The sequence below is a fragment of the Amblyraja radiata genome, chromosome 35, assembly GCF_010909765.2.
Source record: "Amblyraja radiata isolate CabotCenter1 chromosome 35, sAmbRad1.1.pri, whole genome shotgun sequence".
In the NCBI taxonomy this organism is placed as follows: Eukaryota; Metazoa; Chordata; class Chondrichthyes; order Rajiformes; family Rajidae; genus Amblyraja; species Amblyraja radiata.
Genome location: NC_045990.1, coordinates 9162193 through 9176685, shown reverse-complemented (window position 1 = coordinate 9176685; position 14493 = coordinate 9162193). Strand labels below are relative to the sequence as shown.

General features: G+C 49.2%; 1 protein-coding gene across 2 annotated transcripts in view; it reads left to right on the top strand.

The window, feature by feature from the left end:
- kank2 (KN motif and ankyrin repeat domains 2) overlaps positions 1 to 14493 on the top strand; it is an 84629-nt gene that overhangs the window by 33901 nt on the left and 36235 nt on the right. For both annotated transcript variants that reach the window (XM_033012300.1, XM_033012302.1), the window contains exon 2: positions 8425 to 8540. The gene's annotated coding sequence lies outside the window, so the exon portion shown is untranslated. The remainder of the gene's footprint in view (positions 1 to 8424; positions 8541 to 14493) is intronic.

Genomic DNA, 14493 nt, shown 5'->3' with positions numbered 1-14493 from the left:
CCCCAGCCAACATCAGACGAGAACGGGCCACGCTGGCCCTCTCTCGAAAGACACAGACCAGTGAATCCCACCTCCTCCATCAGATGGTCACAGAGACACCACGACGAGTGTGCCTCAAGTCACGGAGCCCCTTTGCCACGCAAGCCCAAGAGCTGCTCTGCACAACACCGGCTGACGTTTCTAAGGCCGCCTGGGTCAAAACGAGATGGAGAGACCAGTGGAAGTCAGTGGAGCCATCTAGGCGACACCATTACATCGATGACCCCATGGACGTCCCTGGCCAGGATCTGCCCCAAAAGCAGTGGACATCCCTCAACCGCTTGAGGGCAGGCGTCGGACGCTATGGAGTAGCGATGAAGAGGTGGGGCCTCGTGGACAGCGAGCGCCTCCTGTGAGTGTGGGGACCCAACACAGACAGTGGAGCACATCGTCACCAGTTGCCCCAAACACCGGCCACCGAATGGTGAACGAGGTCTGATTGACCTGGACGATGGCACGTTGGCCTAGCTCGACTCAACGGAGCTGCAGGTCTAAAAGACACACGACAGAAGAAGAAGCCTCTTCAACGCTACTACCATCTACCTCCACAACCAGCCCTGGAAGCGCGTACCATATCCCCACCACTGTCTGTAAAACAAAACGTGTCACGCTCATCTCCTTTTCCCCCTCTCACCTTAAAGCTTTGTCCTCAGTCATTGACTTCTTGGGGAAAAGGTTCTGACTGTCTAGACGATCCATGTCTCTCATTACTTGATGTACTTCAGCCTCCAGAGAAGTGAATCCACGCTTGTACACTCTGGAGTTTAGAAGGATGAGAGGGCATCTCATTGAAACATATAAGATTGATAAGGGCTTGCACACGCTAGAGGCAGGAAACATGTTCCCGATGTTGGGGGAGTCCAGAACCAGGGGCCACACAGTTTAAGAATAAGGAGTAAGCCATTTAGAACGGAGACGAGGAAACATTTTTTCTCACAGAGTGGTGAGTGTGGAATGCTCTGCCTCAGAGGGCGGTGGAGGCAGGTTCTCTGGATGCTTTCAAGAGAGAGCTAGATAGGACTCTTAAAAATAGCGGAATCAGGGGATATGGGGAGAAGGCAGGAACGGGGTACTGATTGGGGATGATCAGCCATGATCACATTGAATGGCGGTGCTGGCTCGAAGGGCCAAATGGCCTACTCCTGCACCTATTGTCTATTGTCTATTGTCACTTGGAATATTTTCAAAAGTTAGAATAAGTTAGAGATATTTTCCTAGAGCAGTGAGACAGGGAGCGGTGATTTCATGGAATTGCCAGATGAGAGATGATGAGAGCGGGTGGGGTCTGGAACCAAACACAAAGTACTGGAGGAACACAGTGGGTCGGGCAGCATCTGTGGAGGGAAATGGATAGGTGACGTATTGGGTCGGGACCCGTTCCTTTGCTGTACTGTTCCATGTTCTATTCCCTCTAAACCTCCCACCTTACACTTGTGCCTTCATGCATTGGATACCCCATCATGGGAAAAATATTCTTTTCTGTCCGTCCACCCCTTAATGTTGTTCTCTCCATCAGCTCCTCCCCAGCCGCCTGCATTCTGGGGGAAACAAACACTCTGAACTTCTCTGAAAGGAGACACAAGGAACTGCAGATGCTGGTTTACTCATTCACCAGTAGTATAGTTGCTGCCTCACAGCGCAGAGACCCGGAATCAATGCTGACTACCGGTGCTGTCTGTGGGGAGTTTGCACGTTTCCCCGTGACCTACGTGCGTGTTTACTCCGAGATCTTCGGTTTCCTCCCACACTCCAACGATGTTAGTTGGCTTGGGGTAAATGTAAAATTCTCCCTAATGTGTGTAGGGTAGTGATAATGTGCTGGTCGGTGCGGACTCGATGGGCTGAAGGGCCTGTATCTCTGAATCTAAAACTAAAAACAATTAAAACACTGCCCAGTAAACACGCCCAACCCCCAGTCCCACTGCCCCCCTTCTCCCCTCCTCCGCCCCTTCCTCTCCTCTTTCCCACCCCCCCTTCCTCCCTCCTCTCCGCTTCCCACACCCACATCCCAGTAACCAGCCACCACACAGACCACTACTGTCCATTCTCCAGCAAGACCCATGACTGCCCAGCTGCTGCCTGAGTTCCTTCCTTCCAGCTGTTGGCCTCTGCTGCATAATGGTCTTTCTGGTGCGTGTGTGTGTGTGTGTGTGTGTGTGTGTGTGTGTGTGTGTGTGTGTGTGCGTGCCTGTGCCTGTGCCTGTGCCTGTGCCTGTGCCTGTGCCTGTGCCTGTGCCTGTGCCTGTGCCTGTGCCTGTGCCTGTGCCTGTCGGCAGGATATCCAGAGCTGGAGCCTGCTGTGTGTGATGGAGCCCGCTCCATCCCTGGTCCTCACACACTAACAAACATCGCAGGGTCTCTATGTGACTCTTGCTTTTGAGGGGAAGGATGAAATAATAACGAACTTGGTCTTCAGGTTTATGTTAATGGAGTTTTACTGCACTGTAGTTTAGTTTAGTTTATTGTCACGTATATTCGAGGGACAGTGAAAAGCTTTTGTTGCATGCTAACCAGTCAGCGGAAAGACCATACATGATTACAATCGAGCCATTTACAGTGTACAGATACATGATAAGGGAATAACATTAGCTATTCCTGTACTGATCTACTGTAGAGAGTATCATGACTGTTTGCAACTCGGCCTGGTACAGCAATTCCAACATACAGGTACAGGTGGCAATAATACAAGAAACTAAACTAGACTGATGTGTAGGGAGGAACTGCAGATGCTGTTTTACACCGAAGATAGACACAAAATGCTGGAGTAACTCAGCGGGTCAGGCAGCATCTCTGGAGAGAAGGAATGGGTCAACTCGACTGGTCGTAATGCAGAATCACAGTCCATTAGGAGACAGCGCCGGAGACCCGGGTTCGATCCCGACTACGGGTGCTGTCTGTACGGAGTTTGTACGTTCTCCCCGTGACCTGCGTGGGTTTTCTCCGAGATCTTCGGTTTCTTCCCACATTCCAAAGACATGCAGGTTTGTAGGTTAATATACTTGGTGTAAATGTAAAAATTGTCCAGTATAGAATTGTCCAGCTTCCAGTATAGTCCCTGGTGGACTCTTCGGAAGTGATGACCACAAGGCACAAGGTTGTGCGGACCGGAAGGAAATCGCGAAACGTCACCCATTCCTTCTCTCCAGAGATGCTCCCTTACCCGCTGAGTTACTCCAGCATTTTGTGTCTATCCACAGTGTTTCTACCCGATTTACACAGTATGTTTCCAGAGAACATAAAGGGAATCAAGAGTGTTTAAGTGTCATATTTCTTCAGTCAGAGAGTGGTGAATCTGTCGAATTCTTTGCCACAGTCAGCTGTGAAGGCCAAGACTGGATATTCTTAAAAAAGAGATAGATAGATTCTTGATTAGTACGGGTGTCAGGGGTTATGGGGAGAAGGCAGGAGAATGGGGTTAGGATGGAGAGATAGATCAGCCATGATTGAATGGTGGAGTAGACTTGATGGGCCGAATGGCCCATCATTTATGAACATATGTATCAATAACAGAACAATGACATTCTTACTTGCTGCTGCTTTAAAGTTCCATGTACCTCCACCAATGGAAAGCACTTTGGCCAGCGAGAGTTGTTTTTTAAATGTGCTATATAAATAAAAGTGACTTGACTTGACTTGACATTAATATAAAACAGGCGGTGCAGCGGTAGAGTTGCTGCCACACAGCACCAGAGACCCGTGTTCGATCCTGACTACAGGTGCTGTCTGTACGGAGTTTGCACGTACTCCCCGTGACCTGCGTGGGTTTTCTCCGGGTGCTCCGGTTTCCTCCCACACTCCAAAATGTGCAGTTTGTAGGTTAATTGGGTTGGTCAAATTGTCCCCAGTGTGTGTAGGATAGTTAGTGTGCAGGGATCACCGGTCGGTGCGGACTCGATGGGCCGAAGGGCCTGTTCTGGGCTGTATCTCTAAAACCAACAACTAATACGAATAAATATGCAATAATCAATAATACAATAAATTACTGATCAGTAATGTCAACTAGAACATAATCTATATCTATATCTATATCAAAACTATCTATATCTATATCTATATTTATATCTATGCCATCAAAACAAAGCCTAGAGAAGATCATAGTAGCTGAGATTTAGTTTTTGTGCAGTGTTCAAAAGTCTGATGGTTGTTGGGAAGAAGCTGTTCTTGAACATGGAGGCCACGGTTTTCAGGCTCCTGTACCTTCTTCCCGATGGTAGCAGTGTGATGAGGGCTTGGCCACGGTGGTGTGGTTGTTGGAAGATGCTCGCTGCCTGTTTGAGGCAGCGTGTCCTGTAGACCCCTTCGACGGTGGGGAGATCAGTACCCGCGATGGGCAGATTGTGCGCTCTTGTTTGCTGGCTGGTGAAGAAAGGCGTGGGTGGAATAAACTCCGTAGCAGAACGACTGGGGCTGTCCCGTACACAGTCAACAGCTAGCAACTTCATTTACATTTGATATCGGCTTGTAATAATGCCCCTATTCTTTGAGGCGAAAGGTCGCATTTAAACATAGGCGTCCACACAGTAGCTGCATGGTGCTTGAAGGGACCGTCGTGTGGGAGTGAGGGGTTTCTCTGTCCAGCATGAACTCAATGTTTCAGCGTCAAGAATGCCGGGCATTTCTTTAAAGGCACAGAGCAAGGCAGAATGGTGAGAGGATTTGGGGGGGGGGGGGTTGCACCATCCCACCTCCCACCTCCCACCTCCAGTGGTGTTGCCGCATCTCCATCCCTCCCTCCCTCTAATCCTCCCTCCCTCCACCACTCCTTCCCTCCACTGCTCCTTCTCTTCACCTCTCCCTCCCTCAAGTTCAAGTTCAAGTTCAAATGTATTTCCCTCCCTCGCTCCCACCCTCCCCCAATCCCTACCTTCCTCCACCCCTCCCTCCCTCCATCCCTCCCTCCCACCACCCCACTAGCTCATTCCCCCCATCCCTCACTCCCTACCTACACCTCTGCCTCTAAATGGGTCGGCCATTTAGGACTGAGATGAAGAAAATCTTTTTCACACAGAGAGTTGTGAGTTTGTGGAATTCTCTACCTCAGAAGGCAGTGGAGGCCGATTCACTGGAGGCATTCAAAAGAGAGTTAGATAGAGCTCTTAGGGCTAGCGGAATCAAGGGGTGTGGGGAGAAGGCAGGAACGGGGTACTGATTGTGGATGATCAGCCACGATCACATTGAATGGCGGTGCTGGCTCGAAGGGCCGAATGGCCTATTGTCTATGTATCTATGTATCCCCGCCCTACCCTCCATCCCCTCCCTTCCCCATTCCCTTCATCCCACCACACCTCCCTCCATCCATCCCTCCCTCAATCCCTTCATCCCTCCCGCTGTCTAGTCAAAGCCCACTTTACCCGAGCTACTAGTTGCTGACCCTGGTCTGGCTTTGGTTGACTGGTACTTAGATCTGGACAGTGATTTGTCAGATTGGATGATAAGGTCTTGTGTTGGTAGAAAAATGGCAATGAAAAGATGTTTGCTCTCCCCATGGGCAGTTTGTTTGAGAGAGGTATGTTGGCCTAGATGCCTTGAGCATTTTCTCTATGTTCTAGATGCAGGAAGATTAATCCCGATGTTGGGGAAGTCCAGAACAAGGGGTCACAGTTTAAGGATAAGGGGGAAGACTTTTAGGACCGAGATGAGAAAATCATTTTTCACACAGAGAGTGGTGAATCTGTGGGATTCTCTGCCACAGAAGGTAGTTGAGGCCAGTGCATTGGCTATATTTAAGAGGGAGTTAGATGTGGCCCTTGTGGCTAAAGGGATCAGGGGGCATGGAGAGAAGGCAGGTACAGGATACTGAGTTGGATGATCAGCCATGATCATATTGAATGGCGGTGCAGGCTCGAAGGGCCGAATGGCCTACTCCTGCACCTATTTTCTATGTTTTTATGTCTCTATGTTCTTCTGTAAATCAACTTGGTGTTCGTCAGAGCAAATCTTTTCGACACTTTGATTCGACTTGGTTCGACATTTCAAATCTTCTTGCGAATGAAACATAAATAAACCAAAGGAATAGTTAGATCTCAAGCCGGGTGTTGAGCAGCCAGGTTGTTGTCTCTGCGTCGATGTCTGCCAGGCCCCGACTGAGCTCAATTTGGTGGGTGGTAGAGCGGGCACCCAGAGATGACATGGTTGGCTTTCTGTTGCTCTGCTCCGCATTCACAGGCTGGGCTCAAATGAACATTAACGTTTCAAATGAAGTTTGGTGTAGAGATTCAGCACAGAAACAGCCCATCGAGTCCACACCGACCATCGATCACCCGTTCACACAAGTTCTATGTTATCCCGCTTTCTCATCCATTCCCTACACACTAGGGGCAATTTTCATAGGGACAATTAACCTACAAACCCGCACTTCTGTGGGATGTGTGACTGGGAGGAAACTTGAGCACCTGGAGAAAACCCACGCGGTCACAGGGAGAACGAGCAAACTCCACACAGACAGCGTCCGAAGCCAGGATTGAACATGGGTCTCTGGCGCTGTGAGGCAGTGGCTCTACCCGCTATGCCAAAGGAGCAACAGGCAACCTGCTAGAGGAAGTCGACAGTTCGAGCAGTGTCTGTAGGAGGTTTGGAATCGTTAACTCTTCAGATTGCCGAGGCTGCTGCCACAGGGAATAGATAGGACTATTCGGCGAAATTTTGTAACATTGTCGGCGTTTTGCAAAATGTGGTGACACTTGTGCACTGCCTAGGTCAGGTTGTACCTCAAAACAAAACATTTCACTGCACCTAAGTACATGCAACAATGAAGTATCATTGAATCATTGAATCTAAGCCCTTTCTCCCAAAAGATGCTGCTCGACCCGCTGAGTTGCTCCACCAGATTGTTTCTCCAGCAGCTAGGATCCTCCACTGCTGAGTTCCTCGGATCGAAGCTTCTGTTGTCACTTGTGGCCCCATTAGATCAGACAAGATATTGTCATATGCACAAGTACAGAGGTGAGGCTACAATCCTGTCGGCAGCATCATCACAGGCACTTAGACGCAGGCAAACACACCATAACATAAGTTAGACATAAATCATACACGACCTCCCAAACTGCAGCATCTCACACGTTCTCAGATGAAACTCCGTCTGCCAACGTAGAATCAGAAGATTGCAGATTCAAGTCTCCCATGGACAGACCTGTCAGCAGTGTGGTCCTTCAGAACAGGCAAACTGCCTCATTGAGTTTAGTTTAATGTAACGTGTACCGAAATACAGTGACAAGCTTGTTGTTGCGTGCTAATCTGTCAGTGGAAAGACAATACATGATTACAATCGAGCCATCCACAGTGTACATGATAAAGGGAATAACATGAATAACGTTTAATGCAAGACAAAGTCCAGTAAGGTCTGATGAAAGATAGTCTTAGAGCCTCCAATGAGGTTGATAGAAGCTCAGGACTGTTCTCTAGTTGTTAGTAGGATGGTTAAACAGCTGGGAAGAAACTGTCCCGGAATCTGGAGGTGTGCGTTTTCACACTTCTGTACCTCTTGCCTGATGGGAGAGGGGAGAAGAGGGAGTGACCAGGGTGAGACTGGTCCTTGATTATGCTGCTGGCCTTGCTGAGGCAGCATGAGGTGTAAATGGAGCCAATGGAAGGGAGATTGGTTTGTGTGGTGGTCTGGGCTGTCCCGTTGAGTAAAGGGCCTGTCCCACGAGCATGCGACTCCATGCGGCAAGCGCGACCTAACGTGGTCTCTGCAATTTCTTGCAGTCTTGGATGGAGCTGTTCCCAAACCGTGCTGTGATGCATCCCGATAAAATGCTTTCTATGGCGTATGAAGTTATGTGTAACTTCATGACCTTCCAGCAACGTGGTTGAGTCCATGCTTGCCCCCCCCCCCTTCTGGTGAAGAATGCCGGTCAGCGATGATCAGTGGAATTGTCCACAATGTCCAGTCAGTCAGCATCACTGAAACTATTCCCCTGGGATATTATTTCTGTTTCTGTTTAGATATGGTAGACAGTCAGAACGTTTTGCAACAAATGAGTTACTCCAGCATTTTGTGTCTATCTACCTCTGCACCACCGTGACTGCCCAAAGGAGCTGCGGAAGTTACAAGCTTGGGACCGAGTACAGAATTGTTTCAGAAAGAACTGCAGATGCAGTCTGAAGAAGGGTCTCGACCTGAAATGCCACCTATTCCTGCGCTCCATAGATGCTGCCTCACTCGCTGAGTTTCTCCAGCATTTTTGTCCACAGAATTGTTTACGGGAGTTCGGGTTTGCGTAAGTCGCCTATTCCGTATGGCGGGGAGCGTGTGGACGATGTTCCATGCTTGTGCGATCTTGCTTTGCAGCAAGCGCAATACAAGACTGTGCCTTTGTGTCAGTGGAATGTTTTGAGGTTGTGGAAGGCACTATATAAATGCATCTTCTTTGTCTCTTTCTTTAGGTGTGTGGAGTTGCTGACATATCTCCACCGTGGGTTCCCGTAGAACCACCACAGTCACCACCTTCATCTCACCCATGTTCCCCTGGACTCCAGACTGACGCAGACTCTGACGTACGGTAAGAAGCTGTAGGAAAGAACTGCAGGTGCTGGTTTAAATTGGAGATAGATGCAAAATGCTGGAGTACAGGGCCGGTCCCACGAGCATGCGACCTGCATGCGGCAAGCGCGACCAAACCGGAAGCGGTGGCCGCGCGGATGTCGAGTGAGTGACGTGAAGTTTGAGCGAAGTCTGCGGGAAGTTCGCGGGAAGTACGGCGTCTAGACGGTGCGTACGGCGTCGAGACGCTGCGCACGCCCGTCGAGGCGGTGCTTACGGCGTCAAAGCTGCTGCGGGCCGGCAGGCCGTTGCCGCGCGGAATTTTTGAACACGGTCAGTTTTTCAGGAGCCCCGCGCGATGTCTGGGCCAGCTCCGCACAACTCCATACGGCTCCGGCGATCAAAGTGGGACCGGCCCCGCGAGGCCGTACGGCTCAAGTGACCACGTTAGGTCGCGCTTGCCGCATGGAGTCGCATGCTCGTGGGACATGCCCTTTACTCAACGGGACAGGCAGCATCTCTGGAGAGAAGGAATAGGTGATGTTTTCTCCAAGATCTTCAGTTTCATCCCGCACTCCAAAGATGTACAGGTTTATAGGTTAATTGGCTTGGTGTATGAGTAAATTGTCCCTAGTGTGTGAAGGATAGTGTTAGTGTGCGGGAATCGCTGATAGGTGCAGACTTGGTGGGCCGAAGGGCCTGTATCCTCACTGTATCTCTAAACTAAACTAAACTTCCATACTCAATACTCTGACAGACTGATGATGAATGTACTGTGACCCTCTGTGATTAAGTCTCTGAAAATATTGCCTCACTTTGGGGTTTTGAGTATGGTTTTCTGTCTTTTATTTGTTTTTGCTGAGGATGAACTATGTATCTTGGTGATTAAATGTGCGCATTCCTAACCTTTGACTGAGAATGTTTCTGTCTGGGTCAGAGTTCAATTTCCAAACTCTTAAGTAACACACTTAGTACAAAGGACTCCTTCTAATCGGTTTGTTTTCCTGGACATCCCAGGTTGGTTCCATCTGTGCGGGAGAGAGGTTGATACATACTGACTAGGGCCTGTGGATTCTCAGCGTACACGGTTATTAACCGGGGAATCACAGTCGAGGCAGCACGGTGGCGCAGCAGTAGAGTTGCTGCCTTAAGCCCCTGTCCCACGATGCGAGTTCTACCCAAGAGCTCTCCCGAGTTTAAAAAAAATATCAAACTCGTGGTACTTCATCACGAGTATTTTTTTACTCTTGGAAATTTTTCACGCTGTTGAAAAAACGTCACGTGTTTCCGCGTTTCTCGAGTACCTGCCGTTAGCATTACGAGCCGCTACGAGACATCCACGGGCTCCGACGTACCCGCTACGTACATTCTACGTACTTACCACGAGTTTGATTTTTTTTTAAACTCGGGAGTAGTTGCCTGATAACAGCTGGGAAGAAACTGTCCCTGAATCTGGATGTGTTCGTTTTCACACTTCTGTACCTTTTGCCCCCTTCCCCCCCCCCCCCCCCTTCACCTGTGTTCACCTATTACCTGCCACTCCTCTCTTCCAGCTTCACCTATTACCTGCCACTCCTCTCTTCCAGCTTTCTCCCAAGCATGCCAAAATATCACCTATCCATGTTCACGGGAGATGCTGCCTGACTCGCTGAGTTACTCCAGCACTTTGTGTCTTTCTCTGCAAACCAGCATATGCAGTTCCTTGTGTCTACAGCTTATTCCCTGCTGTTATCAGACTCCTGAATGGACTTCTCATGTACTGGGGATGAATTCCTGATCTTCCAATCTACCCCAGTGTGACGCTTGCAATTTTTTTTAAATTGCAACTTCCTTTTTTTATTTTCAATTTTGCACTACCCTATGTAGGGTATGATTTGCCTTGACAACACACTAAACACGAGGGTTTTCACTGTAACTTAGTACACAGAACAATCACAAACCAATATCAAGTCACTCAACAGGAAACATTTTCTGACAAAGTGTTGTCTGTGAGATAACTTCTTGTTTTTTTTAAAAACATTTATCACAAGGTTTATGATTCATAAGGTCCAGTCTATAAACGATCGCATGACTAGCTTTACACAACATAGTTTGGTGATAAATTCACAACTTTAGTTTGGTTTAGTTTAGAGATACAGTGCAGAATCAGGCCATTCGGCCGAGCGAGTCCGCACTGACCAGCGATCACCTGGTACACTAGCACATATTGTCCAGGGACAATTTCACAATTGCCAAATTACCAAAGCCAGGTCTTTGGAGTGTGGGAGGAAACTGGAGCACCCGGAGAAAACCCACGCAGGCACAGGAAGAACATACAAACCCAGTATAGACAGCACCCATAGTCAGGATTGAACCCGGGTCTCTGGTGCTATAAGGCAACAACTCTACCGTTGCTCCACCGTGCCACCCCAAACTATGAGAGAGCGGGTCAAATCCATTTGCCATTAGAGAAAGCAGGCTGCCAAGTGCCAAAGCTGGAGAATGAATATTCAAAGGTAATTGTCATTTAAAGTACAGGCTTAAAAGAAATTGGCGACAAGATTGAACCATAGTGAGTCTTGGCCTTGGTGTGGCATGTATATGGTTTATTGTCCGAGTCGTACAGTGTGGAAACTGAACTTTCAGCTCAACTTGCCCATGCTGACCAACATGCCCCATCTACACTAGTCCCACCCGCCAGCACTTGGTCCATACACAATCCAAGCAGGTAATAAGGTAATGTGGGAAGGAACCAGTGGCGGACTGGCCAGGGTGTCAGCTTGCCCGATGGCAAGTGGGCCCCTGATGAAGTGGGCCCCCTATATCAAGTGGGCCCCTGATGAAGTGGGCCCCCTATATCAAGTGGGCCCCTGATGAAGTGGGCCCCCTATATCAAATGGGCCCCCTTTGTCTCCTGGCAACCAATATTTTTAGACCCAGTCCGCTTCTGGAAGGAACTGCAGATGCTGGTTTATATCGGAGGTAGACACAGAATGCTGGAATAACCCAGCGGGCCAGGCAGCATCTCCGGAGGAAAGGAATAGGTGACATTTCGGGTCGGAACCCTTCTCCAGACTGAAAGATAGATAAGGCCAGAACAAAACAAGGGCGGCAACAGATGACTCCAGGAAGGGTGGAGCCCACAAAGGCCCCTTGTTGGCTGGGGAAGTTGTGCTAACGAGAGGGACACAAGGATGCGAACAGTGGAACTAGTAAGATCATAGTGTGGAGTAGGGAGTGGGTCAGAAAGTGGGATATCATAGAACTGGTGCGCACGGGTGATGGATGGTCGGCGTGGACTCGATGGGCCGAAGAGCCTGTTTGAGTGACTAGGCTGGGTGAGTGGGCAAATGTTTGGCAGATGCAGTATAATGTGGATAAATGTGAGGTTATCCATTTTGGTGGCAAAAACAGGAAAGCAGACGATTATCTAAATGGTGGCCAATTAGGAAAAGGGGAGATGCAGCGAGACCTGGGTGTCATGGTACACCAGTCATTGAAAGTAGGCATGCAGGTGCAGCAGGCAGTGAAGAAAGCGAATGGTATGTTAGCTTTCATAGCAAAAGGATTTGAGTATAGGAGCAGGGAGGTTCTACTGCAGTTGTACAGGGTCTTGGTGAGACCACACCTGGAGTATTGCGTACAGTTTTGGTCTCCAAATCTGAGGAAGGACATTATTGCCATAGAGGGAGTGCAGAGAAGGTTCACCAGACTGATTCCTGGGATGCCAGGACTGTCTTATGAAGAAAGACTGGATAGACTTGGTTTATACTCTCTAGAATTTAGGAGATTGAGAGGGGATCTTATAGAAACTTACAAAATTCTTAAGGGGTTGGACAGGCTAGATGCAGGAAGATTGTTCCCGATGTTGGGGAAGTCCAGGACAAGGGGTCACAGCTTAAGGATAAGGGGGAAATCCTTTAAAACCGAGATGAGAAAAACTTTTTTCACACAGAGAGTGGTGAATCTCTGGAACTCTCTGCCACAGAGGGTAGTTGAGGCCAGTTCATTGGCTATATTTAAGAGGGAGTTAGATGTGGCCCTTGTGGCTAAGGGGATCAGAGGGTATGGCGAGAAGGCAGGTACGGGATACTGAGTTGGATGATCAGCCATGATCGTATTGAATGGCGGTGCAGGCACGAAGGGCCGAATGGCCTACTCCTGCACCTAATTTCTATGTTTCTATGTTTCCCTGCCGTATCTTTCAATCAATCAAAAACATGTCCGTTTACTGGGCACCCGAGAGGTAACATGTTTGCACAAAGTAGTGGTGGGTGTATGGAACGAGCTGCCAGAGGAGGTCGTTCAGTTGAGGCAGAGAATACTGCAATGTTTACGAAATGGATAGGACAGGTTTAGAAGGATATGGGCCAAATGCAGTCAGGTGGGACTAGTGTCGTTGTGACGTGTTGGGCGGTATGGGCTGAAAGGCCTGTTGCCATACTGTGTGATGCTATGATTTACTGAATCGGTTCATTAGCTGGGTTAATGCAGGTTTTGGGCCGTGGGGAGGGTGGGGGGTGGAGATGGGGGAGAGGTGGAGTGGGTGAGGAGGAGATTAGTTGGTGGGGGACGTTTGTGCCCAGGGATGTTCCTGAGCCAGTGTCCAACCATCCCTGTGGTCCCTGCGTGCAGAGGGAGAGAGCTCAGTCTGGGCCTCCCGTGCAGTGAATCCGTGAGGAAAAACACCCACCCTGCCAGCTCAGGAAAAATGTTCTGTTTGTTTTCTCTGAAAATGAATTCCATATACGGTGAGCTCGGGCGATGCATATCCACCGGCCTCTGCCAGCTCCCTGCCTCTCTCACCTCACACCACAGCCATAGAACATAGGGGTAAGCCATTTGGCCCTTCGAGCCAGCACCACCATTCAATATGATCATGGCTGATCATCTAAAATCAGTATCCCGTTCCCGCTTTCTCCCCATATCCCTTGATTCCGTTTTATCCCTAAGGGCTAACCCTAACTCTCTCTTGAAAACATCCAGTGAATTGGCCTCCACTGCCTTCTGTGGCAGAGAATTCCACAGATTCACAACTCTCTGGGTGAAAAAAGTTTTTCCTCATCTCAGTCCAAAATGGCCTAGCCCTTATTCTCAATCTGTGTGGCCCCTGGTTCTAGACTCCCCCAACATCTGGAACATGTTTCTTGCATGTAGTCAGTCGAAATGGAAGTGTGTTTTTCTCCTGCTTTCCAACAAGCCCTGCTGCCTGTTGCCAGCTACGGAAACCCACTGCCAGCATCCCGGGCAACATCAGTGGGAGCGATCCTTCAACACCGCCGACTCACACCCTCTTTTCCTCTTCTCAAGACTCTCTGGAACAAGAACGTGGCCTTCAGCCCACAATCTCCAGGCCTAACATGATGCCAAGTTAAACTAATCCCTTCTGCCTGCACTTGATCCAGATCCATCCCTTCCCTGCACATCCATGTGCCGTAAAAGCCACTATCGGCACGATGGCGCAGCGGTAGAGCAACTGCCTTACAGCGCCAGAGTCCCAGGTTCGATCCTGACCACAGGTGCTGTCTATATGGCGTTTGTACGTTTTCCCCGTGACCTGCGTGGATTTTCTCCGAGATCTTGAGCACCCGGAGAAGACCCAGGCAGTTCACGGGGAGAACATGCAAACAGCACCCGTGGTCAGGATTGAACCGAGGTCTCTGGCGCTGTAAGGCAGCAACTCTACCGCTGCGCCACAGTGTCACTGGGCCACCATGAAATCTCCCCAAAATGAAACAAACTCTGGAGTGTTAAAAAGATGGAGGCATTACAGAATATTGTGCGTGCTTCTTCCATGGTGGTTACTTGTTCTAAAAATATCTCAGATTGGAGAATAAAAATGCTCAAAGGGGCGGGATGGTGGGAGTGGGAGGAGCTGGTGAATAGTTGAACCATCGGACTTGATGCAGTCACGCCTGTGAAACATGCTCAGCTCCTGGAACTTGTTGCAAGAACTTGCAACGAAAGCACAGGAATTCGTTTTAAAAATAACA